At 49.2% G+C, this 23,982-nt stretch overlaps 1 long non-coding RNA gene across 1 annotated transcript in view; it reads right to left on the bottom strand.

Annotated features, from left to right (window-relative positions):
- Nucleotides 1–23,360, bottom strand: part of LOC134808772 (uncharacterized) — a 39,479-nt gene extending 16,119 nt beyond the window's left edge. The window contains exons 1-2 of the long non-coding RNA XR_010152464.1: nucleotides 22,150–23,360; nucleotides 4,975–5,071 (exon numbers count right to left, since the gene is read on the bottom strand). This is a non-coding gene — a long non-coding RNA (uncharacterized LOC134808772). The remainder of the gene's footprint in view (nucleotides 1–4,974; nucleotides 5,072–22,149) is intronic.
- Nucleotides 23,361–23,982: the final 622 nt, after the last annotated feature.

The following is a 23,982-nucleotide window of genomic DNA, read 5'->3' as shown; positions in this document are numbered from 1 at the left end:
TGGGTGACAGAGTGAAACTCTGTCCTCAAACAAACAAACAAAAATTTTAAGCCAGGGATCTCACTATATTGCACAGGCTGGCCTTGAGCTCCTAGCCAGAGGTGAGCCTCCTGCCTTACCCTACCAAAGTGCTGGGATTATAGGTACATGCCACCATGCTCAGCTAATTATTATTATTATTATTATTATTATTTTTAATAGAGACGGGGTCTCACTATGTTGCCCAGGCTGCTCTTGAACTCCTGGACTCAAGTGATCCTCCCACCTTGACCTCCCAAAGTGTTGGGATTATAGGCATGTGCCATTGTGCCCAGCCCATATAAGTATCATGTAGTGGGCTCTGCCATTCTTTTTGGGTGCCCAGCAAAATTTGACCTCCTATGTTTGACTGCCTCCCCATATAAGGCCACACCTAGCCAAAGAAAAAGCCAGATCTTGTTTTCCCACACTCCCTTACAGCTTGGGTAGGGAGGCTCAGCTCTGCCCCATAGTCAGACGTACCAGCATCAGGCTTGTGTCCAAAAGCCACCAACAAGAGAAGCAGGTGTCAGAGGGTACATATCTGGCAAAAGTAGTGGCAGAAACACCTGGTATCTGGAGGGAGAGAACAAGAGGGTGCAGCACCCTGAGCCCAGCAGAACCAGCCATGCTCTGTGCCCAGTCCTGGCAGTGGGCACTGCTCTACTCGAGCAATCCCACCTGTGGTTGTGCTTTGTTTCTGGCTATGTAGACTCCAGACCTGGATCTCTGCCCTCCTGGAGACTCTCCAAGCCACCTAAGGTCCTTTAATAAATTCCTCATTCTTCCTAACACTAGAATGAATTCCTGCTGTGTCTCCTACAACTGATAGATGAGCAGTGGCGCGATCTCAGCTCACTGCAAGCTCCGCCTTACAGGTTCACGCCATTCTCCTGCCTCAGCCTCCCCAGCAGCTGGGACTACAGGCACCCGCCACCACTCCCAGCTAATTTTTCGTATTTTTAGTAGAGACGGGGTTTCACCGTGTTAGCCAGGATGGTCTCGATCTCCTGACCTTGCGATCTGCCCCCCTCGGCCTCCCAAAGTGCTGGGATTACAGGCATGAGCCACCACGCCCGGCCTACATTGTATTCTTAACTATAGGAAGAAAACTCAGCAGAGCTACAAGACTGGAAAGGAGCTACGGACAAGTGCTCAGTGGAATGGGTAACGTACAATTTAAGGGAAATTTGACAAGTATATGTCCATATATACAAGCTATAAGCTATCCTTGGAAGATCTTCTAGAAAGCAGCAACAGTAGCGGTCCCTAGGAGGAGTTTGGATGACAGGGGCTCCAGGCACTGGGGCTCTCAAGACAGATCAGACTTGAAAGAAACTTTGGAGGAAGTAGGATACGGTGGCAGAGGCACTGAAAGAGCCAGGCTTTCCAGTGGACCTATTCAGGTTGAAAATGCAGCTTTCCTGCTTGGGAGACTCATTGAATCTGTGATTTTAGACCTTTAGAATTCTGCAGCAGTGCAGATATTACCTACCAAAGAATAAATAACATAAGTAAATATATTTAAAAGGGAAATAAAAAAGATTAAATATTAATCATAGTGGTCTGTGGGAGGTTCTTTTTCCATCTCTTTATACATTTTTGGCTTTTTCAAATATCTTAGCATGAGGATGTGTGCTTTAAAAACCAAAAACAAAACAAAACAATGAGAAGGAACTGGAGCCTACAGAATGGGAAAGAATATTTGCAAATCATGTATCCGATAAAGGACTAGTATGTAGAATCTATAAAGAACTCTTACAACTCAATAATGAAAAGACAACCCAATTAACAATGGGTAAAGAATCCAAATGGACATTTCTTCAAAGAAAATATACAAATGACTGATAATAACATGTAAAGATACTATCTGGGAAATGTAAATTAAAACCATAATGAGGTGTCACTTCACACCTGCTAGAATGGCTAAATTTAAAAAGATGGACAACAGCCGGGTGCGGTGGCTCACGCCTGTAATCCCAGCACTTTGGGAGGCCGAGGCAGGTGTATCACCTGAGGTCAGGAGTTCGAGACCAGCCTGGCCAACATGGTGAAACCCCGTCTCTACTAAAAATATAAAAATTAGCTGGGCATGGTGGTGTGCACCTGTAATCCCAGCTAGTCGGGAGGCTGAGCCAGGAGAATCGCTTGAACCTGGGAGGCAAAGGTTGCAGTGAGCTGAGATTGTGCCACTGCACTCTAGCCTGGGCAACAGAGTGAGACTCTGTCTCAGAAAAAAAAAAAAAAAGAAAAAGAGAGATGGACAATAACAAGTATTGGTGAGGATATGGAGAAAATGGAAGCTTCCTACACTGCTGGTGGGAGTAGTAAATGTTGCAGCTGCTGTGGAAAATAGTTTAGCAGTTCCTCAAAAGGTCAAACGCGGAGCTACTGTATGACTCAGCAAGGCCACTCCTAGGTAAATACCAAAAAGAAATGAAAGCTCATCCACACACTTACACATAAATGTTAACAGCAGCATTATTTATAATAGCCAAAAGGGGAGGCAACCCAAATGTCCATCAACTGATGAATGAATGAACCAAATGTGATCTATCCATAAAATGGAATATTACTCAGCAATAAAAAGAAACGATTTGCTGATCCACGCTACGAAATGAATAAACATTGAAAATGCAATGCTAAGTGAGCCTGGGCACGAGGGTTCACACCTCTAATCCCAGCACTTTGGGAGGCCCAGGCAGGCAGATCGCTTGAGCCCAGGACTTTGAAATCAGCCTGAGGAACACCGCGAAACCCCATCTCTGCAAAATAATACAAAAATCTAGCCAGGCCTGGTGGCGAGCGCCCGTGGTCCCAGTTACTCAGGCGGCTGAGGTGGGAGGATCGCTTGAGCCCATGAGGTGGAAGCTGCAGAGAGCTGAGATCACACCACTGCACTCCAGCCTGGGGGACAGATCGAGACAGTGACTCAAAAAACAAAACAAAACAAAACAGCAACAATAACGACAGCACATGATGCTAAGTGAAAGAAGCCTGACACAAAAGGCCACATATTATATGATTCTATGTACATGAAATGTCCGGAATAGGCAAATCCACAGAGAAAGAAAGTAGATGAGTAATTGAAGGGGTGGGGGAAGGGGGTATAGGGAGTGACGGCCTAATGGGTATTGGGTTTCTGTTTGGGGGTGATGAAAAGTTTCAAAAATTGATTGTGGTGATGATGTCAGTGCTCTGTGAATACACTATAAGCCATCGAATCACACTTTAAATGGGTGAATTGCATGATATATGAATTATATCTCAATAAAGCTCTTTTCTAAATGTAAAAAATAGAAAGTGCTGGAGGAAAATGTGAAACAACAGCTTTTTTTCTTTTTTCTTGTCTTTTTTCTTTTTTGAGACAGAGTCTCACTCTGTCACCCAGGCTGGAGTGCAGTGGCGCTTTCTCGGCTCTTCTGCACCTCTGTCTCCTGGATCCAAGCGATTCTCCTGCCTCAGCCTCCCAAGTAGCTGAGATTACAGCCACCTGCCACCGCGCCCGGCTAATGTTTATATTTTTAGAAGAGGCGGGGTTTCACCATCTTGGCCAGGCTGGTCACTAAACAGCTTTTTTTCTATGAGGCTTTTACTCTTTTGTTTTTTTGTTTGGGGGTTTTGTGTGTTTTGTTTCCAGGGCCTAGCAGAAAATTGGAGCCCAGAAAATGGGTGGGTGGATGGATGAATGGATGAATGATTGGATAATGAGATGATTGAACGATCGGATGGGTGGATGAGTGGGTGGATGGAATTTCCAATGTGGTCCCTCCTAGAGCTTCCTTTTTCCTTTGACTCACCCAAAAGTAAAAGAGATGCAACTACTCCAAAATGATTGTCTTTTCAAAACTCTTCATTCCAGCAGCGTCTGAGCTCAGGCAAACAACCACTCACCAAGATACAGAGTCACTACACTTCCTACCACATTTCCTCTCCTTTGCCCAAAGTAGCAGCAAGTAGGAACCACTGGAATCCCATATACAATTTCTAAAAACAGGCGTAGAGGCGCGGTGTGTGTGTTCCAGGCCTGTGCCCCAGGCTGTGGGGCTCTCAAGACAGATCAGACTCGGAACACACTGCTGAAGAAGCAGGATAAGGCAGCAAGCTCACTGAAGAGCCAGGCTTTGCAGTAGACACATCTAGGCTCTAACGCAGCTTTGTTGTTTGGGCAACTCACTGTCTCTCTGGGCTCTCAGCTCCTTATCTGTAAAACAGTGCCAATAACACCCGCCTCACGAAGTCCACGCCTCTTCAACACCAGTATTAATGAGGGGTTCGCTTGGGACCTGGTACCTCTCACTTAGCTTCCTTCTTTCCCCCACCACCTCTGTGCCTGGCCTCCCCTGTCCTGAGACACTGTATGGTGTGGTCACCTTCATAAGCTCTGGTTTCAGATGACCTGGATTGAGTACAGGCTTGGCTCCTCCACTGTGTGACCTTGGGCAAGATACTTAACCTCTCTGTGCCTCTGTTCCCTCATCTGTAAAATGGGGTTAATAATAATAGCTGCTGTATAAGATATAAGTTTGTTCTGAGGATTAAAGGAGATAAATCTTACAGATCGCTGAGGTCAGTGACTGGCATATACTATGCACTCAGTGAATACTGACAATAATAGCCCGGCATAGCAGCATACTCCTACAGGAAGCCCTATCTGAAAGGCGGTAGGGGGCAGTGGCCACTTGCCAGTTGGCCTTGCAGGGGAAATGTGGCCCATCCATTGGGCCTCCCCGACGGTTCCTGGGCTTAGCAGCCCTATTTGATCCTGCGGAATAATGACAATTCTACTACCCTGCTTTATAGCCATCCTATCTGTGGCTTTGAACAGGAAGCCGTCTTTCCTCCCAGACACGCTGGTGCCTTTCCTGTTCTCCATGGAAACAGGCCAGGCTCGGTGCTGCTGACTGGCCTAGAGTCAGGGTTTGGTCGAGGACAGATTGGAGGCCATGTGCTTACCTGGGGGCAGCAGGAAAAGGACCGTCTTCCAGATGGACTTCGTGGAATGTTCTTTTCCTGACGCCTGGAGCTTGAGTGAGGGGTACCCTCAGAACTTCTGCAGAGCTAGTTTCAGAAGCTGATGTTAAAGGAACAGGCTGAGGCTGGCTGCAGTGGCTCACACCTGTAGTCCCAGCACTTTGGGAGGCCGAGGCAGGCGCATCACTTGAGGTCAGGAATTGGAGACCAGCCTGGCCAACATGGTAAAACCCCATCTCTACTAAAAATACAAAAATTAACTGCATGTGGTGGCGGGTGCCTGTAATCCCAGCTACTCGGGAGGCTGAGGGACGAGAATCACTTGAACCCAGGAGGCAGAGGTTACAGTGAGCCAAGATCACACCACTCCACTCCAGCTTGGGCGACAGAGTGGAATTCTGTCTCAAAAAATAAAAGAAGCTGACGTTAAAGAAACACGCTGAGGCCAGGTTTGGTGGCTCACGCTTGTAATCCCAGCACTTTGGGAGGCCGAGGTGGGCAGATCACTAGAGCTCAGAAGTTTGAGACCAGCCTGGGCAACACAGTGACACCTCATCTCTACCAAAAAAAATAATAATAATACAAAATTAGCCAGGCATGGTGGTGCATGCCTGTAGCCCCAGCTACTTGGGAGACTGAGGCGGGAGGATCACTTGAGCCCAGGAGGTTGAGGCTGCAGTGAGCCACGATGACGGCACCATACTTCAACCTGGGTGACAGAGTGAGGCCTTGTCTCAAAAAATATATATATAAATAAAAATAAAAAATAAAGGAACAGGCTTGGGGTGGTTTCCCATTGTCAGCCACCTCTCAGCTCAGCTGGGCTGCTCTTCCCTGCTTGCTAAGACTGAACCCATCTTTTATCTCATCTGATGCCTACCACAATAGCAGAGGAAGTGGGGATTTCCAGACCCATTTGACAGATCAGGCAATGGGGGCTCAGAGAGGGTAAGCAATTTGCCTAAGGACACACAGCTGGTTCTTCCTCTGCCAATGTTCCCTCACTTTGCACCATTCCCTTTTTGATGACCTTTGTGGGAGTCACTGCTTCTGATCCAGAACCAGATTATTCTTTAAAATAAAAGATAATAATGATAACTAAAGTTTGAATACCTACAATGTAGCAGGCATTTCCTACACATTATTCCATTTAATCTTCATAGCATATTTTATTAAATATCCCAGAGCAGTTATTGGTGTCCCTTTTGGGGATCCCTCCCACACATACTTCAGACAGGCCTTTGACATTGCTAGGGAGACACGTGAGGTTCCCACTAGTGAGCTCTGCCATGGGGCCCCACAGTCATTCATTCACTAAAGCAAGTATTGAGCACCTACACCTTACCAGGTCCTTGACAAACTGTGAAGTGCTGTGCACTGCTTTGTGAATTTCCAAGTGGATCACCACCCAGCTTGGTACAAGGTAAAGGCAAAAGGAAATGGAAAGGAGATGGGAAAGGAGGAGAATGAGGTGAGGAGGGGTGGAAATGAGGTGGGGAGGGGAGGGAATGAGGTGGGGAGGAGAGGGAAGGAGGTGGGGAGGGGAGGGAAGGAGGTGGGGATGGGAGGGAAGGAGGTGGGGATGGGAGGGAAGGAGGTGGGGAGGGGAAGGAAGGAGGTGGGGGGGAATGAGGTGGGGAGGGGAGGGAAGGAGGTGGGGAGGGGAGGGGAGGAGGTGGGGAGGGGAGGGGAGGAGGTGGGGAGGGGAGGGGAGGAGGTGGGGAGGGGAGGGGAGGAGGTGGGGAGGGGAGGGGAGGAGGTGGGGAGGGGAGGGGAGGAGGTGGGCAGGGGTGGGAAGGAGGTGGGCAGGGGTGGGAAAGAGGTGGGGAGGGGAGGGAAGGAGGTGGGGAGAGGTGGGAATGAGGTGGGGAGGGGAGGGAATGAGGGGGGAGGGGTGGGAAGGAGGTGGGGAGGGGTGGGAAGGAGGTGGGGAGGGGAGGGAAGGAGGTGGGGAGAGGTGGGAATGAGGTGGGGAGGGGAGGGAATGAGGGGGGAGGGGTGGGAAGGAGGTGGGGAGGGGTGGGAAGGAGGTGGGGAGGGGTGGGAAAGAGGTGGGGAGGGGAGGGAAGAAGGTGGGGAGGGGTGGGAAGGAGGTGGGGGGGGAGGGAAGGAGGGGGGAAGGGAAGGGAAGGAGGTTGGGGAGGGGAGGGAAGGAGGTGGGGAGGGGAGGGAAGGACGTGGGGGAGGGGAGGGAAGGAGGTGGGGAGGGGAGGGAAGGAGGTGGGGAGGGGAGAGAATGAGATGGGGAGGGAAGGGAAGGAGGTGGGGATGGGTGGAGAAGGGCAGAGTTTCCCCACGAAGCTTCTCCATCCCCCCTCAACTAAGGTGGAGGTGGAGACGGAGATGGAGATGGAGGCGGCAAACCTAGAAGTGGGTCCCTAGAACCTGTGTCACTGGGCCAACCCTGAGGGATAGTTACCAAGGAGTGAAGTCCTTTCAGGCCTGGCCTGGACTCTCCTCCTAGAATCTTCTCCCAGGGGGTGGGCCTGTGATGGCGGCCAGGCCAGGCAAGAGAAGACACAGGGCAGCGCCTCCCACAGGCTCAGCCTCCACCCAAGGTGGGATCATCTAGCCCCACCATGGAGCCCTGGCTGTTGGCCCAGGAATGGGGGAGTCTCACCTCCGCAGCCACTTCCCACTCCCCAGGCCCTCTCCCAGCCCTCCAGCCGCTTCTCCTGGAGATAAAACGGCTGAGCTCCCTTCATATTTTCCCCATCCTACAGTCATGGCTGTGGCATCTGCATTAGTGGCTGTGGCATCTGTCACCTCCTGGTTCCCTCATCCCCTCCCAAAAGTCAGCACTGCTGGGTGCAGTGTCTCATGCCTGTAATCCCAGTATTTTGGGAGGCCAAGGCAGGGAGATCACCTGAGGCCAGGTCAGCCTGGCCAACATGGTGAAACCCTTCTCTACTGAAAATACAAAAATTAGCTGGGCGTGGTAATGTGTGCCTATAATCCCAGCTACTAATGAGGCTGAGACAGGAGAATCGCTTGAACCTGGGAGGTGGAGGCCTCAGTGAGCCAAGATACCACTACTGCACTCCAGCTTGGGCAACAGAGTGAGACTCCATCTCAAAAAAAAAAAAAAAAAATTAAATTAAACGGTCAAAATGGTAAATTTTATATTATATATATTTAACCAGAATACAAAAAAAAAAAAAAAAAAACTGCCAGGACTTTAACACAATGCTGAACTTGGCATAACCCACCAATGACCAATGTGGATGTTTTACCAAATTGGCTCAATGGGGCTGTGAGTGGGAAAACTAAAGCTCGTGCTGTGTGGACCTGAGCTTGGTTGCACCTGCCACAGGTGGGAAGCCAGGCTGAGGTGGTGGGGAGAGGCAGGGCCGAGGGGGTGTGGAAGGGTGCGAGGCCGGGAGCAGAGCTGAGCTGCCACTGGCCATCCTCAGCAGAAGCTGGTGGGGCACCCTGGACAGCTCAGACTGAGCCACAGGCACTAGCTAATAGTAGCTCATACCATTATTAAGCACTTGCTGTGTACCAGGAATTTCTACAGACCTTCGAAGTACCATGGTTGGTCTCCACTACACAGATGAGGAAACTGAGGCCCAAAGGAGAAAAGCAGCCTGCCCAAAGCCCCGAGTTGACAGGTGGCAGTGCAAGGCCTGGAGCCATGTCTTTCATAGCTGTCCTCTCCCTGCTGGCAGCTCTGCCCCCAGCAGCCACTCACCGGGGAGGTGCCCAGTGCTAGGCTGGAGCTTCCAGCACTGGCCCTCACTTCCCTGGGCATCCTGAGGGCCCTGGCTGTGCAAGGAGTGGGCCTCGGTCTACAGTCACGTCCTTCATGGAAGTTGCTGGAAGCAGATGCAGCCCAGGCCAAGCCTCAGGGTCAGTGATTCTGTTCTGGCTGGAGAGGGGGAGCTAAGGGGACCACCTCTCCCAGCCCCTCCTTTGGGGGCTCACAGAGACCTCAGGGGAAGAGCTGATGGAAGCTGAAGTGGACTCTTGCTCTCCTGCCCTCAGCCGAGGGGCTGAGCCACTCTGGGAGGGTTTTTGGAGGTCTGCTCCGCCCCCAGCTGCTATTAGTGCTGCCACGGCCAGCCGCCTCCGCCCCAGGAAAAAGAGGAAGTGGTCAGAAGCCAGCAAGAGAGAGCCTTAAAAGAGGACATGTCCCAACCCTCACAGTCCCCTCCCTGTCAGGCAGAGTGGAGGAGCTGGCCGGGTACTTCTCAGAGCTGGCCGGGTGCTTCTTGGAACCTTCCACCTGGGGAAGCTGGAACCTGCTTTCACCCCACAATGATATTCTAAAAACACCCTAGAATTGTGAGGGCCTCCAGGCTTCCAGCATCAGGGAATTCTGAGACGCAGTGTTGGGGTACAGTGGGAGCTCCCAGCTCAGCATCCAGCACTCAGCAGGCTCATAGTTCATACGTGATAGACGGGGCCTACATCACAGTGAAGAGTTGCAGGTTCAAATCCTAGCTCTTTTATATATATTAGATACACATATTATATATTTTTTATATTCATTTTTTGAGATAGACTCTTGCTTTGTTGGCCAGGCTGGAGTGCAGTGGCACAATCTCGGCTCACTGCAAGCTCTGCCTCCCAGGCTCAAGCAAATCTCCCACCTCAGCCTCCCGAGTAGCTAAGATTACAGACGCCTGCCACCATATCCACCTAATGTTTATATTTTTAGTAGAGACAAGATTTCACCATGCTGGCCAGGCTGGTCTTGAACTCCTGACCTCAGGGGATCCACCCACCGTGACTTCCCAAAGTGCTGGGATTACAGCTGTGAGCCACTGCACCCGGACTCTTTCACATATTTATAGGGTAAAAAGTGACATTATGATCTATGAATACAATGTGGAATAATTAAAGCTAGTTAACATATCCATCACCTCAAACACTTAACTTTTTTGTGATGAGACTGTTTGAATTTACTCTCTTAGCAATTTTGAAATGTACCATACTGTATTATTAATGACATTTACCACGCCATACAATAGGTCTCAAAAAAACCCCATATTCCTCCTATCTGAGATTTTGTATGCTTTGACCACCATCTCCCCATTTCCCATCCTCCAGCCTCTGTAACCACCATTCTGCTCTCTGCTTCTATGAGTTTGACTGTTTTAGATTCCACATATAAGTGAGAACATGTGATACTTGTCTTTCTGGGCCTGGCTTATTTCACTTAGCATAATGTTCTCCACCTTTATCCATGTTGTCGCAAATGACAGAATTTCCCTGGCCATCAAACTCTAGTTCCAGGCTGGAGGCAGTGGCTCACGCCTGTAATCCCAGCACTATGGGACGCTGAGGCAGGTGGATCACCTGAGGTCAGGAGTCTGAGACCAGCCTGGCCAACATAGTGAAACCCCATCTCTACTAAAAATACTAAAATTAGCTGGGCATGGTGGAATGCACCTGTAATACCAGCTACTGAGGAGGCTGAGGCAGGAGAATCACTTAAACCCTGGAGGTGGAGGTTGTAGTGAGCCAAGATTGCACTACTGTACTCCAGTCTGGACAACAAGAGTGAAACTCTGTTTAAAAAAAAAAAAAAAAAAAAAAAGCTGGGTGCAGAGGCTCACGCCTGTAATCCCAGCACTTTGGGAGGCTGAGGTGGGTGGATCATGAGGTCAGGAGATCAAGACCAACCTGGCTAACATGTTGAAACCCCATCTCTACTAAAAATACAAAAAATTAGCCAGGTGTGGTGGCAGGTGCCTGTAGTCCCAGCTACTCGGGAGGCTGAGGCAGGAGAATCGCTTGAACCTGGGAGGCGGAGTTTGCAGTGAGCCGAGATCACGCCACTGCACTCCAGCCTGGGCAAAAGAGGGAGACTCTATCTCAAAAAAAAAAAAAAAAAAAAAAAAAAAAATCTCCAGTCCCCATTCTGCTTTTTAAATGCTGAATAGTACTCCATTGCAAATATGTGGCACGTTTTCCTTATGCATTAATCTGTTGATGGACACTTAGGTTGATTCCATAACTCAGCTATTATGAATGATGCTGCAATGAACCTGACAGTGCAGACATCTTTCAACAAACTGATTTCAAATCTTTTGGGTAAATATCCAGAAGTGGGATTGCTGTGCTGGATTTTTTTTTTTTTTTTTTTTTTTTTTTTTTTGAGACAGAGTCTCACTCTATCACCACCCAGGCTGGAGTGCAGTGGTGCGATCTCAGCTCACTGCAATCTTCCCCTCCCAGGTTCAAGGGATTCTTCTGTCTCAACCTCCTGAGTAGCTAGGATTACGGATGCCCGCCACCACGTCCAGCTAATTTTTGTTGTTGTTGTTGTATTTTTAGTAGAGATGGAATTTCACCATGTTGGCCAAGCTGGTCTCGAACTTTGGCCTGAGGTGATCTGTCCGCCTCGTTCTCCCAAAGTGCTGGGATTACAGGCATGAGCCACCACGCCCAGGCAAATTGCTGGATCTTATACATTGTTTTCTATGTTTGCTAAAACATAGATACCTCTATGTGTTTTTAACTTTTTTTTTTTTCACAATGGAATCATATTATTCTACTGTTGTTTTTACTTAACGGTATATTGCAGATCTCTTTCTAGGTCAGCAAATCCAGCCAGCTTTCTTTTTCTCAACCATGGTACTTTGCATTCCGCCGCGCAGATGGATTACAGTTAAGTGAAGCAGCTGTCCATTGATGGACATCTCAGCTCTTTCTAGGTTTGTGTCTTTGCTTCATAAGCAATGCATCTTTGGACATGTATCCTTGAACAGTGGGGTGAGTATATCCACAGGGAGAGATAAATCATTTGCTGTGTAAATGCTAGACACATACCAAAACAATTTTGACAGAAACACCAAATTGCCCTCCAAATACTTCATTGCTTGAATTGGTAATACTTATCTATTTCTTTAAATTTATTTAATGAAGGCCAGGCACAGTGGCTCACGCCTGTCATTCCAGCAGTTTGGGAGGCCAAGGCGGATGGATCACTTGAGGTCAGGAGTTCGAGACAAGCCTGGCCAACATGGTAAAACCTCGTCTCTACTAAAAATACACATAATTAGCTGGGCTTGGTGGCAGGCGCCTGTAATCCCAGCTACTCAGGAGGCTGAGGCAGGAGAATTGCTTGAACCCAGGAGGCAGAGGTTGCAAGGAGCCAAGATCACACCACTGCACTCCGGCCTGGATGACAGAGTGAATGAGACTCCATCGCAAAAAAATAAAAAATAAAATATAATTTATTTAATGAAAAAGTTTAGTTTGTTTAAGGCATATAATTTGACAAAAATCAATCAAGTGATTTTTAAACATCTACATCTTCAGGGATTATAGAGATGTTAAAAAGCAACCCAGATGGGTTCAGAGAACAGGATCTTTGACTGAGTTAGCTCCTACCTTCCCAAATAAACCACACAACCAGTAGTGTGAGAACATGTTAATCAAACCCTGGTTTGGCTGCCCGGCATCCTAGACTGCTGTTTCCTGACTGAGGGGCCCCCTTGTGAAAGTCTCAGTGGAAAGCAGCTTTAGTGAGCACCACAGCCTGGAAGTAAACCGCACCCACATCTTCCACCCTGAGCTCTCTCCTGCCACCATCCGCCACAGGCCTCGGTGCCTGGAGAGGTCCCCTGCAGGAGGCAAGGAGCCAGGTACAGTCATAGTCAAGACTGTTTCAATCCCAGCTCTGCCAGCATCTCACCGAGCCTCTCTGAGCCTCAATTTTCCTAATCTGTCAAATGTGCCAGATAAAACCTAACTGGTTCACAGGGTTGTAATGAGGATAAGATGTGGAAACAGATATGAAAGTCACTGGCTTTCCTTCCTTCTGTTTTGGGTTTACCGTCAAGTCTACAAATGGGGAATAGGAGATCCAAGTCTGGGGTTTTCTGACCACAAGTGCTTTCCCAGAAACAGTCTTCTTTGAAGTTATTTTTTTGCAATTTGAATAGTTTATACAGGCACATGGTATGCCATTCAAAAGGTCTAAAAGGGTAAGTGCAAGAAGTCCCCTGTTTACCCCTAATGTCCCCTCCCCCAAACCAGTTCTCCTCCCCGAGACATCCTTAGTCACCTCTTTCTTGTGTCTCCTTTCAGACTCAGTCTTTGAGCATTTCCACAAAAATGCAGCATTCTGCATACTCTGCTCTGCACCTTTCTTTTTTCATGTTTTTTTTTTTAATTTTTTAAGTTTGAGACAAAGTCTCACTCTGTCGCCCAGGCTAGAGTACAGTGGCACCATCTCGACTTACTGCAACTTCCACCTTCCAGGTTCAAGCAATTCTCATGCCTCAGCCTCCTGAGTAGCTGGGATTATACGCATGTGCCACCAAGCCCAGCTAAATTTTGTATTTTTAGTAGAGATGGAGTTTCACCATGTTGGCCAGGCTATCTCAAACTACAGGCCTTGGCCGGGTGCGGTGGCGCAGGCTTGTAATCCCAGCACTTTGGGAGGTCGAGGTGGGTGGATCATCTGAGGTCAGGAGTTCGAGACCAGCCTGGCCAATATGGGGACACCCTGTTTCTACTAAAAATACAAAAATTAGCTGAGTGTACTTGCAGGTGCCTGTAATCCCAGCTACTCGGGAGGCCGAGGCAGGAGAATCACTTGAACCTGGGAGGCAGAGGTGGCAGTGACCCAAGATCACGCTACTGCACTCCAGCCTGGGTGACAGAGTGAGATTCCATCTCAAAAAACAATGGAAAGAAAAAAAGTCATTCATTTAACAGTCATGTCTCTAGTCTACTGTAATCTAAAACAGTCCGCCAGTCCATATTGTCTTTTATGACACTGACATTTTTGAGCGTCCAGGCATTTTGCAAATCTCTCTTAACTTGAATTTCTGTTTCTTTCCTCATAATAGATTTAGGTTAAACATTTTTTTTGCAAGAATATTATATAGGTGATGTTGCACCTCATTATTTTAAATGGTTGCATGGTATTGCAGTATATGGACACATCACAATTGATGTAACTCATCCTCTATCCACAGATGTCTAGATGACTTCCAATCATTTATTTAAAAAACAATACTACCATTAATATTATTATTATTATTTCAGACAGAGTCTTCCTCTGTCGCCCAGGCTGGAGTGCAGTGGCACAATCTCACCTCACTGCAACCTCCACCTTCCGGGTTCAAGGAATTCTTGTGCCTCAGTGTCCCGTGTAGCTGGGACTACAGGCACCCACCGTCACGCCAGGCTAGTTTCTGTACCTTTAGTAAAGATGGGGTTTCAACATGTTGGCCAGGCTGGTCTCAAACACCTAACCTCAAGTGATCTGCCCGCCTCAGCCTGCCAAAGTGCTGGGATTACAGGTGTGAGCCACCGCGCCCAGTCCCATTAATATTCTTAAACTTTTGTCATTTTGAAAATCTTGGAGTATGTCTGCAGGAGAAATTCCTAGAGGGGGAATCACTGAAGCTGCACATATATGCCTTTGTAATTTTGAAAGCTATTGCCAAATTACTCTTTATAGAGGATAAACCCATTAATACTATCACTAGTACTGTTTGAGAATGCTTGACCCCAGAAACTTGTCATATGCTTTTAAGTTTCATCTCACTGTGTCCTGGCTAGCAAGGTGGTTGGTGTACCTTTGCTGAATCCCTTTATGTGACAAGATTTGCTTACGTTTTTGCCTATGAATTTTGGCTGGAATTTAATGAAATTATAACTCCCAAAATATGACAAAGTCCCCCGTGCTCTCCTGGAGCAGAATTCATACTCCTGGTTACAAAGCACATCTGTTTGCTTTGTAGGCTCCACTGGTTCCAAGAGAAGAGGGCAATGAAGGTGTGTCAGGCACTGTACCAGTTACCTGATTGATGTTATCAAGCCTGAGAAGTGGGAATTATTAATATGCCCACTTTACAGATGCTTGGGAGGTTAAACTGCCTGTTTACTCAAGTTCGACGGAGAAATAATCAATGCAGACATGAATGGCATCACAGAAGTGTATATTGCTCTTATTCTCTGCCTCCTTGGGTGTTAGGGTTGGAGACTGACAAAACGAAATCCTACACTTAAATTCAAAATCCAAAAGTTGTTCATCCCCTCCCGGCGCTGGGGTGAGAGCCCCGCGGCTCCCACCCCTGGCTCTTGGACTACGTGAAAACGACCCTCCCCAGAAGGCACCACTGTGGGTGCTCACTCTGCCCCAGCGGCCGTTTCGACTACATTTCCCAGAATGCAGTGCGTTCACCGCTGCGGCCATGCTTCCGTTTCCGCCCCAGATGTTTTCTGGGAGTTGCGTTCTCCACCTGTGCTGGAGGCGAAAACTCAAGCACTCAAGGCACCCTGCCAGTGGCGGCGGCGGACCCCCACGTGTCACGAGTAGATGAAGTTATAAACCGGGAAGCACCGGGGAGGGCTGAAAGCGTTTCTACCTCCCTTTATCCAGCAGGCCGGCCCTGTTTGTGCCACAGTGCCCTGAGCACCCGTGGGCTGGTCCTGTCTGACTTTGGGGTTAATAGAGGTTCCATTCGAGTTTGGCATCCTCTTGCCTGTTGAGTTTTCTAGGGGCCATGAAATTCCTTCCCTGGTTCTGTGACATTATGTTGTCCCCAGAAGTGCACCCTTGTTCTTCCTCCTTTACACACTTGGTCCCTTCTAAAGAAAAAGGAAGGACGCACCTTTGAATGGGCTAGTCTCGCCCCTACAGAGAGTCAGGTCGTTCGCTGTATGACAGCCAGGAGGCTCAGGAATAACGTCTGGCCCCTGAACTCGGCCTCTGAATGGATAGCTGAAAGCAGAGGTTCCCAGCTGGGACTTTGTTTAAACATACATGCCCATGCCCCTCCAGATCTGCTGAATCAGCCTGGGCCAAGCTCCCCCGGACCCTAATGTCAGCCAAGGTCAGAACCTGAGATTTACAGGGAAAATGCGAAACATTGGCATTCTAGACTTAACCTACTTTTTCTTACAGAAGCTACCAGACTGCCCACCTTGAGAGCAGTAAATGCGCATAATTTATCTCTGTATCCCCAGGAGCCAACCACATGCAGCCCATAATAGGGAGCAGACTTGGGGTTGACATCCAGCTGGTAATTACCATATGGCCTGCAGTCTGTGGCCAGTGGCTATTAGTTAGTCAGGGTCCATGTTATCTCGGTTGTTAAATATGTTGAATGCAACCCTGAGTTATAGTCATTGTTGTTTGGATGAAACTGAGCAAAATTCAACTTGGGAGAGGCAGAGGATGGTCAAACATGAAGATTTTCAGTGACAACCCTAAGGGATATTGCAACTTACAGAAAAGAGAGGTTCCTGTGGCCACAGGTCATCCAAGAAGGCTTCCGGCAACTCTCCTTACCTCTCATGGGTCAGCACTAGGTCATATGGCCTTCGCGGCCAATCAGTGGGAGGGAGGCTAGGAATGCCACCACTGGCTTAGACCAATCAAGATTGAATCTTGGGCTGGGTTACCCAACACAACCTTTTCTAGTTCAGCCCTGCAGTGACCCGGATGCAAAACCCAGCCCCATTGCTGGAGGTCATTTACAACCAGCACTTAATCATCTTATATTCTTTGCTGAATGTATATGGAATCAACAGGAAAAAGGTTCCACTGCATAACATTATTTTTAAAGTCCAGGATTGGAGTTAAGATGAGACACTTTGAATCCAGAAAAACCAACCCTTCTTCCTTTCCCCTTCCTTCCTGCAGCATCCAGCCTGTTGGCCCCCTTTTTCACCTCTCCAGATGCTCTAAAAAATTCCAATTCCTGGGCTGGGAGCACTGGCTCATGCCTGTAATCCCAGCACTTTGGGAGGCTGAGGCGGAAGAATTGTTTGAGCCCAGGAGTTCAAGATCAGCCTGGGCAACATAGTGAGACTTTGCCTGTAAACAAAAATTAGCTGGGTATGGTGACCCATGTCTGTAGACCCAGCTACTCAAGAGGCTGAGGTAGGAGATCACTTGAGCCCAGGAGGTCAAGGCTGCAGAGAGCCATGGTCTGGGTGACAGAGCACGACTGTCTTAAAAAAAAAATCCTCACCAGCTTCACCCTTATCATCCCCTTATCATCCCCACCAGCTTCACCATCATGACGGCTACTTATGGAGTGCCAAAAGATTTGGAATTTTTTTGGTTACAAGTGAGAAGAAAAGTCACCTCAATCTGTTTTAATCAAAAAGGGAAGTTGGGGGACTGGGTGCGGTGGCTCACGCCTGTAATCCCAACGCTTTGGGAGGGCAAGGCAGGCAGATCACGAGGTCAGGAGATTGAGACCATCCTGGCTAATAGAGTGAAACCCTGTCTCTACTAAAAATACAAAAATTAGCCAGGCGTGGTGGCGGGCACCTGTAATCCCAGCTACTTGGGAGGCTGAGGCAGGAGAATGGCGTGAACCCAGGAGCCGGAGCTGACAGTGAGCCGAAATCACGCCACTGCACACCAGCCTGGGCGACAGAGTGAGACTCCATCTCACACAAAAAAAAAAAAAAAAAAAGGGAAGTTGGCTGGGCACGGTGGCTCACGCCTGTAATCCCAGCACTTTGGGAGGCCGAGGCGGGTGGATCACGAGGTCAGGAGTTTGAGACCATCCTGGCCAACACAGTGAAACCCTGTCTTTACTAAAAATACAAAAAAATAGCTGGGTGCAGTGGCGGATGCCTGTAATCTCAGCTACTTGGGAGGCCGAGACAGGAGAATTGCTTGAACCCAGGAGGTGGAGGTTGCAGTGAGCCAGATCGCACCACTGCACTCCAGCCTGCATAACAGTGCAAGACTCTGTCTTAAAAAAAAAAGAAAAAGAAAAAAAAGGAGGTTATCCCCTCATGTAACTGAAAACCCAGGGCCACAGTCACAGCTGGATCAAGGGGCTCCAACAATGTCATTGGGACTTAGTCTTTCTTCATCTCGCCACTCTCCCTCCCTTGGGGTGGGCCTCACCTCCAGGCAGGCTGTCTCCCACAGGAGCCCTGCATAGCTGCAGCTTTCCTTTCTCCTGGCTTCACATCCACAAGAGAGAGGATCTCCTAACCCACCAGTTCCAATAAAAGCCCTAAGCCTGGTTCTCATCAGCTCAGGGTGAATGAGGTGCCTATTCCTGAGCCCAACCTCACCCCATTCACTCCCCTCTGGCCCCTCTGGCCTCTGGCTCCGGGAATGTCCCTCACTCCCTCCAGCCTCCTGGCTTTTGACCACACAGGTCGCTCTACCTGGGCTCTTTGCCTGGGTGACCAGTGTTCCAGCAAGTCTGTGCCAGTCGGTCCAGTCAAGAGACAGAGCACACCGGTTCTTTTGTTTTGTTTTTGTTTTTGAGATAGGGTCTCTCTCTGTCATCCAGACTGGAGGGCAGTGGTGCTACTGTGGCTCACTGCAGCCTCAACCTCCCATGCTCGTGTGATCCTCCCACCTTAGCCTCGCTAGTAGCTGTGACTACAGGTGTGCACCACCATGCCCAGCTATCTTTTTCTTCCTTTCCTTTCCTTCCTTCCTCCTTTCCTTTCCTTTTCTGTCTTTTCTTTTCCTTTTTTAGTAGAGACAGAGACTCGCTATGTTGCCCAGGCTGGTCTCAAACTCCTGGGCTAAAGTGATCCCCCAACTTCAGCATCCCAAAGTGCTGGGACTACAGGCATGAGCCACCGAACCCAGCTAGACTGGTTCTTCTGTTGATAAAACATAATAGGTGAACTGTGAAGCAGGTATTGAGAACCAAAAAGATGAAATGGGACACTAAGTTATTGCAAGTTGATAATGACACAGAGCAGGCCCTCTTCACACGTCTGGAAGAACAAGAGGAGCGGGACCAATGATAAGAACTTCAAAGCTGGGAGGACGAGGGGCCCTGTGAAGCTGGGTCCCAGAACCTGAGGAAGTCTGGCCAGATGGGAAGTGAGGCTCCCGGCCCCTGTTCACTCCCGTCTCTTAGCACCTGGCTCTTTCCTTCACAGCACCCACCGTGGGGTAACAAATGATTATATGTGCTATCATCTGTCTTGAGTTCTCCCCACCAGCTCCCTGAAAGCAGTGGGATGCCTGTGGTCACTCCTGTCCACCCCAGTTCCCAGCACATACTAAGCGCTCCTCAAACCACTGTTGATGGAGTCATTTCTCAGGGGTAGTGCATGGGACATTCCTTCCCTGGCTGGACTAAGACTCTGCCAAGTCATCTAAACCCTCCTTCACCCTGCATGGGGGCTGGGGCTCCAGGGAGACAGGCTGGGCCCCAGGAGTAGGATGGAAGATGACAGTCACTCTTAGAGTCATACACAGGCAGGGTCATCACCTGTGAAGCAGCACCATCCTCAACTCTGCACCTGGAGCCCTCGTTGGTCTCATCCCAGTCAGGCCCTTCCTTGAGCACTTCCTGGCACCTAGCAGGTTGAATGCATGCATGAGACCTAACCCCTATTTTACAGGGGTACTATGTACTTGGAGTAATGGACTCTCTAGGTCATCTTTTGACTGAGAGGTACTCTGCTACCTTTTCAATTTTAGCCAACACCCCTCCCCGCCCCCACAATGGTAACTTTTGTGTGCTTTCTACCACAATTAAAATCTGTGTTTAAATGTTGAGCACATGGAGGAAGCGAGTAGAATTTTGAATACTGGAGGCTGGGAAGGGGAGGAGGGAGGGGAGGATAGGGAGAAGTTGGTGAATGCACACAAATTTCAGCTAGGTAGGAGGAACGCGCTCTGGCGTTCTGCATCACTGTAGGGTGAATATGGTTAACTATGGCTTATTGTATATTTTCAAAAAGCTAGAAGAGATTTTCAGTGTTCACAACACAAAGAAATGACAAACGTTTGAAGTGATGGATATGATAATGACTCTGATTTGATCATTATACATTTTTTTTTGAGACAGTCTCTCTTCGCCCAGGCTAGAGTGCAGTGCCACAGTCTCAGCTCACTGCAACCTCTGCCTCCCGGGTTCAAGCGATTCTCTTGCCTCAGCCTCCCAAGAAGCTGGGGACTACAGGCTTGCACCACCACACCAAGTTCATTTTTGTATTTTTAGTAGAGACAGGGTTTCACCATGTTGGCCAGGCTGGTCTTGAACTCCTGGCCTCAAGTGATCTGCCCGCCTCGGCCTCCCAAAGGCTGGGATCAAAGGTGTGAGCCACCACGTCTAGCCTGATCATTACATATTTTATATGTGTATCAAAATATCACTCTGTAACCCATAAATATGTACAAATTGGGGAAAATCCAAAGGGCAAAAGTTTTTTATGTAAAAAAAAATCTTCCTCCTGCAAGTAATAAGCCATATGATATAGTGGATGCTTTGGAACCAGACTGGGTTCAAATAGAAGCGATTCTACTTCCTGGCTGTGTGAGCTTGAACAAGTCACTTTACCTCTCTGAGCTAAAGTTTCCTCATCTGTAAAATACAAGTAAAATAACCTCAAAGCCCCAGCACAATACCTGGCACACAGTAGGTATTTAATACAAGTTTGTTTGTTTCCTCTTGTAAGCGAGCTCTAATCACATCAGACCTGGAGGACCCACCTCCCTGAGAGTGGGCCAGTGTCTCGGTGTGAGGCTGGGCCTGGATGTCGGGCAGCAGGTGGATCAAAACAAAGGCCAAGAGCGCTGGTCTATGGAGGAAGGGGGCTGCCTTGGGGGAACCCCTCTTGCTCTATGGGGCACAAAGGGTGCATGGATTAGAATTCTATTCAAACTTGCTTAAGCAAACTGGGAGATTCACTGTCTCACATCTGTGGGAATTCCAGGGAGGATTCTGGCTGGCAGGCAAGGTGGATCCAGGGACTCAAGAGAACCCTCAATGGGTTGGTTTCATTCTTCTTAAGCCCCATGTGCTAGGGATGCTGACCACAGCCCCAGGCCTCTGCACCCACAGTGGGAAGAGGAAGCTTTGGTTTTGTTTTGGTTTGGTTTCTATTTTTTTTTTTTTTTTTTTTTAGATGGAGTCTGGCTCTGTTGCCTAAGCTGGACTGCACTGGCACTATCTCATCTCAGTGCAACCTATGCCTCCCAAGTTCTCCTGCCTCAGCCTCCTGGGTAGCTGGGATTACGGGCGCATACCACCACGCCCGGCTAATTTTTTGTACTTTTATTAGAGATGGGGTTTCACCCAGGCTGGTCTCAAACTCCCGACTTCAGGCGATCTGCCTGCCTGGGACTCCAAAGTGCTGGGATTACAGGTGTGAGCCACTGCACCTGGCCAGGGAAAAGGAAGCTTTACTCCCAGAGCCTCTGCACGCCAGCCCCAGGGATGTGCTCATTTGCTGGGGTCACATGCTCACCCTTGACACTGTGACTGGTCCAAGCACTGGGATGCAGTGATTGGCTGTGCCTGTGTCACATACTCTGTAGGGGAGGGCAGGGTTGGTACCTGTGGTCGACAGCCCCACTGAACCAGCTTCCTAAGGAAGACAGTAAATGTCACTAGAAGAAAAGTAAACCTTACTACCTGCCACACACTGGTTTTCTTCTTTTCTTTTTGTTTCTTTTCTTTTTTTTTTTTTTTTTTTGTTTTTTTTGGAGACAGAGTCTTGCTTTGTTACCCAGGCTGGTATGCAGTGGCGCTATCTCAGCTCACTGCAACCCCCACCTCCCAGGCTCAAGTGATGCTCCTGCCTCAGCCTCCCGAGTAACTGTGATTGCAGGCATGGGCCACCACACACAGCTAATTTTTGTATTTTTAGTAGAGACAGGGTTTCACCATCTTGGCCAGGCTGGTTTCAAATTCCTGACCTCAAGTGATCCACCTGCCTTGGCCTCCCAAAGCGCTGGGATTATCGGCATGTACCACCGTGCCCAGCCCCACACACTGTTCTGAGCACTTACTAATTCATTTCATTCTTCTAACAACCCCACGGAGTAGGTGTCATTTCATCATGCCCATTTCATGGATTAAGAATTGGAGGCACAGGGTGTTTAAGTACCTTGCCCAAGGTCACAGTTGGTGAGAGGCAGAGCCAGGATTCAGCCCCAGGCCGTCTGGCTCCAAGTCCACGTGCTTAACCACCATGCCACATTGCCTCTCCTCATCCCACAGAAGCAACAATCTGTCCTTTTAGGGGCAGCCGCAGAAGAAGGGGTCCCAGCCCTTCCCTGGAGGAGTACGGGGAGCAGCTGGACCTCAGGTGACCCAGCCTCAGCACAAAGCCTGTCTTCAGTGCCCTCTGTCTGGAAAATACTGGGGGCTCCCAGAGAATGTACTAGAAATAGAGGCCACTTACCAGGCTCCACTCAAGGGGAAAATGCCGTGGCCTGAAGACTCAGATACTCACCAACCTTGCCACTGCCACAAGCGCAAGTTGGCTGTGTGACTGCAGACCCGCCACTGTTGCTCTCTGGGCCTCTTTCTTCTGCTTGCACGTAAGCAGACTGAGGCTTAATCCCCTGTGCCCAAGGGCCCTGGGATCTCGCTGGGGAGAAGCTAGGGGTGAACTAATACCCCAGCCTGTGGTCGACCACCAAGTTCTCTGGTCTCAACAGGAGCAGGTGCTGGGAGAACAAAAATGCCCCCTGCCCCCACCCAGACACTGGGTACCAGTGGCTCTTGGGCCCCTGGAGGGAGAAGGCCCAACGGCGGCCCCAGCTTCCTCCTGCACAGCACTCTCTAGTTCACGCTCATCACTCCTGGGCCTGCCTGTCCCACTCGCGCAAGACGGCACCCCTCCCCCTGCCAGGCTGGGGCAAGTTCCGCCCCTGCCACAACTTCCCCATCTGCCGCCTTAGCCCTCAGCCTGGTGTGAGTTCTTGAAACAGGTGTCAAAAACTCACAAGGGCACTGGCTAGTGCCAGCTGGAGTGATTTTGTCCCTCAGGAAGGGTTTCCAGATTTAGGAAATAAAAATGCAGTCTTTGGACATAATTATACAAAAACATTATGTGCTTATCTGAAATTCAAATTTTCAAAGTTAAATTCAAATTTAACTATTTTATTTGGCAATCCTGCACTCAGGGGACATTGCCCTTATCTGGAGACAGTTTTTGATTATCCCAGCTCAGGGGTGCTCCTGGCATCTAGGAGGTCAAGGCCAGGGAAGCTGTTCAACACCCTACAGTGCACGGACGGTCCCCACCAAGTGATCTGGCCCCTAATGGCAATTATGCTGAGGGTACGAAACCTCCCCGCGGTGGCCTTCCCAGCCCTAACACGCATGCTTCCCTGCCATCTCAGGAACTTGTCAGAGGAAACCGTGGTGATCCTTGCGTGAAAGTCAGGGAAACTGAGGCACGGGCAAACTGTCTTATTCAAGGTCACACAGTGCAGTCTTTCCTTCTCTAATAAACTCGTCGGTTCTTCTAAACACAGAGTCACGCAAGGCCAGCCAGGAAATACAGGTGGGGAGAGGGGTCAGACAAGAGCCTTCAGGGTCCCCAGACCCCCGGGAGTGGGGTCCTTTGGGGCTGGGTAAGCCAGCCCTGGAGAGGAAGAGGAACCATGCTGACAGGCGTCACTACCAGACTGTTGTCAACTGTGCCACCAGGAGGCGGCAGAGACTGGGAAATAATTCTGCACGCCTTGCCCTCCCCCGCGCTGCAAGGAACTCGTCAATTCCTGGCTAGCCCCACCTCTCCCCCAGCCCAGAATCTGATGCAGCTGCTCTAGGACGGGCGCCAGCCATCCGCATTGTTTAAAACAGCTCTCAGGTGATTCTATTGTGCAGAGAGGATTGCGAAATGCTGGACTTATGCCTTGGTTTTCTTTCTTTCTTTTCTTTTTTATGTAACAGAGTCTCGCTCTGTCGCCCAGACTGGAGTGCAGTGACGCGATCTCGGCTCACTGCAACCTCTGCCTCCTGGGTTCAAGCAATTCTTGTGCCTCAGCCTCCTGAGTAGCTGGGATTACAGGTGCCCACCACTACACCTGGCTAATTTTTTGTATTTTTAGTAGAGACGGGGTTTCGCCATGTTGGCCAAGCTGGTCTCCAACTCCTGACCTCAAAGTGATCCACCCGCTTTGGCCTCCCAAAGTGCTGGGATTACAGGCATGAGCCACCGTGCCATCCAGGCTTTGGTTTTCATCACTGATTGCACAGCAGCACCACCAGGACACTTTAAAAACCCACCACTGTGGATTTTTAAAGTCTATCCACAGGTACATGGATAAAGAAA

Source organism: Pan troglodytes, chromosome 18 (genome assembly GCF_028858775.2).
Source record: "Pan troglodytes isolate AG18354 chromosome 18, NHGRI_mPanTro3-v2.0_pri, whole genome shotgun sequence".
NCBI lineage: Eukaryota > Metazoa > Chordata > Mammalia > Primates > Hominidae > Pan > Pan troglodytes.
The sequence above is the reverse complement of the archived record's forward strand: the minus strand, read 5'-3'. Positions and strand labels throughout refer to the sequence as shown.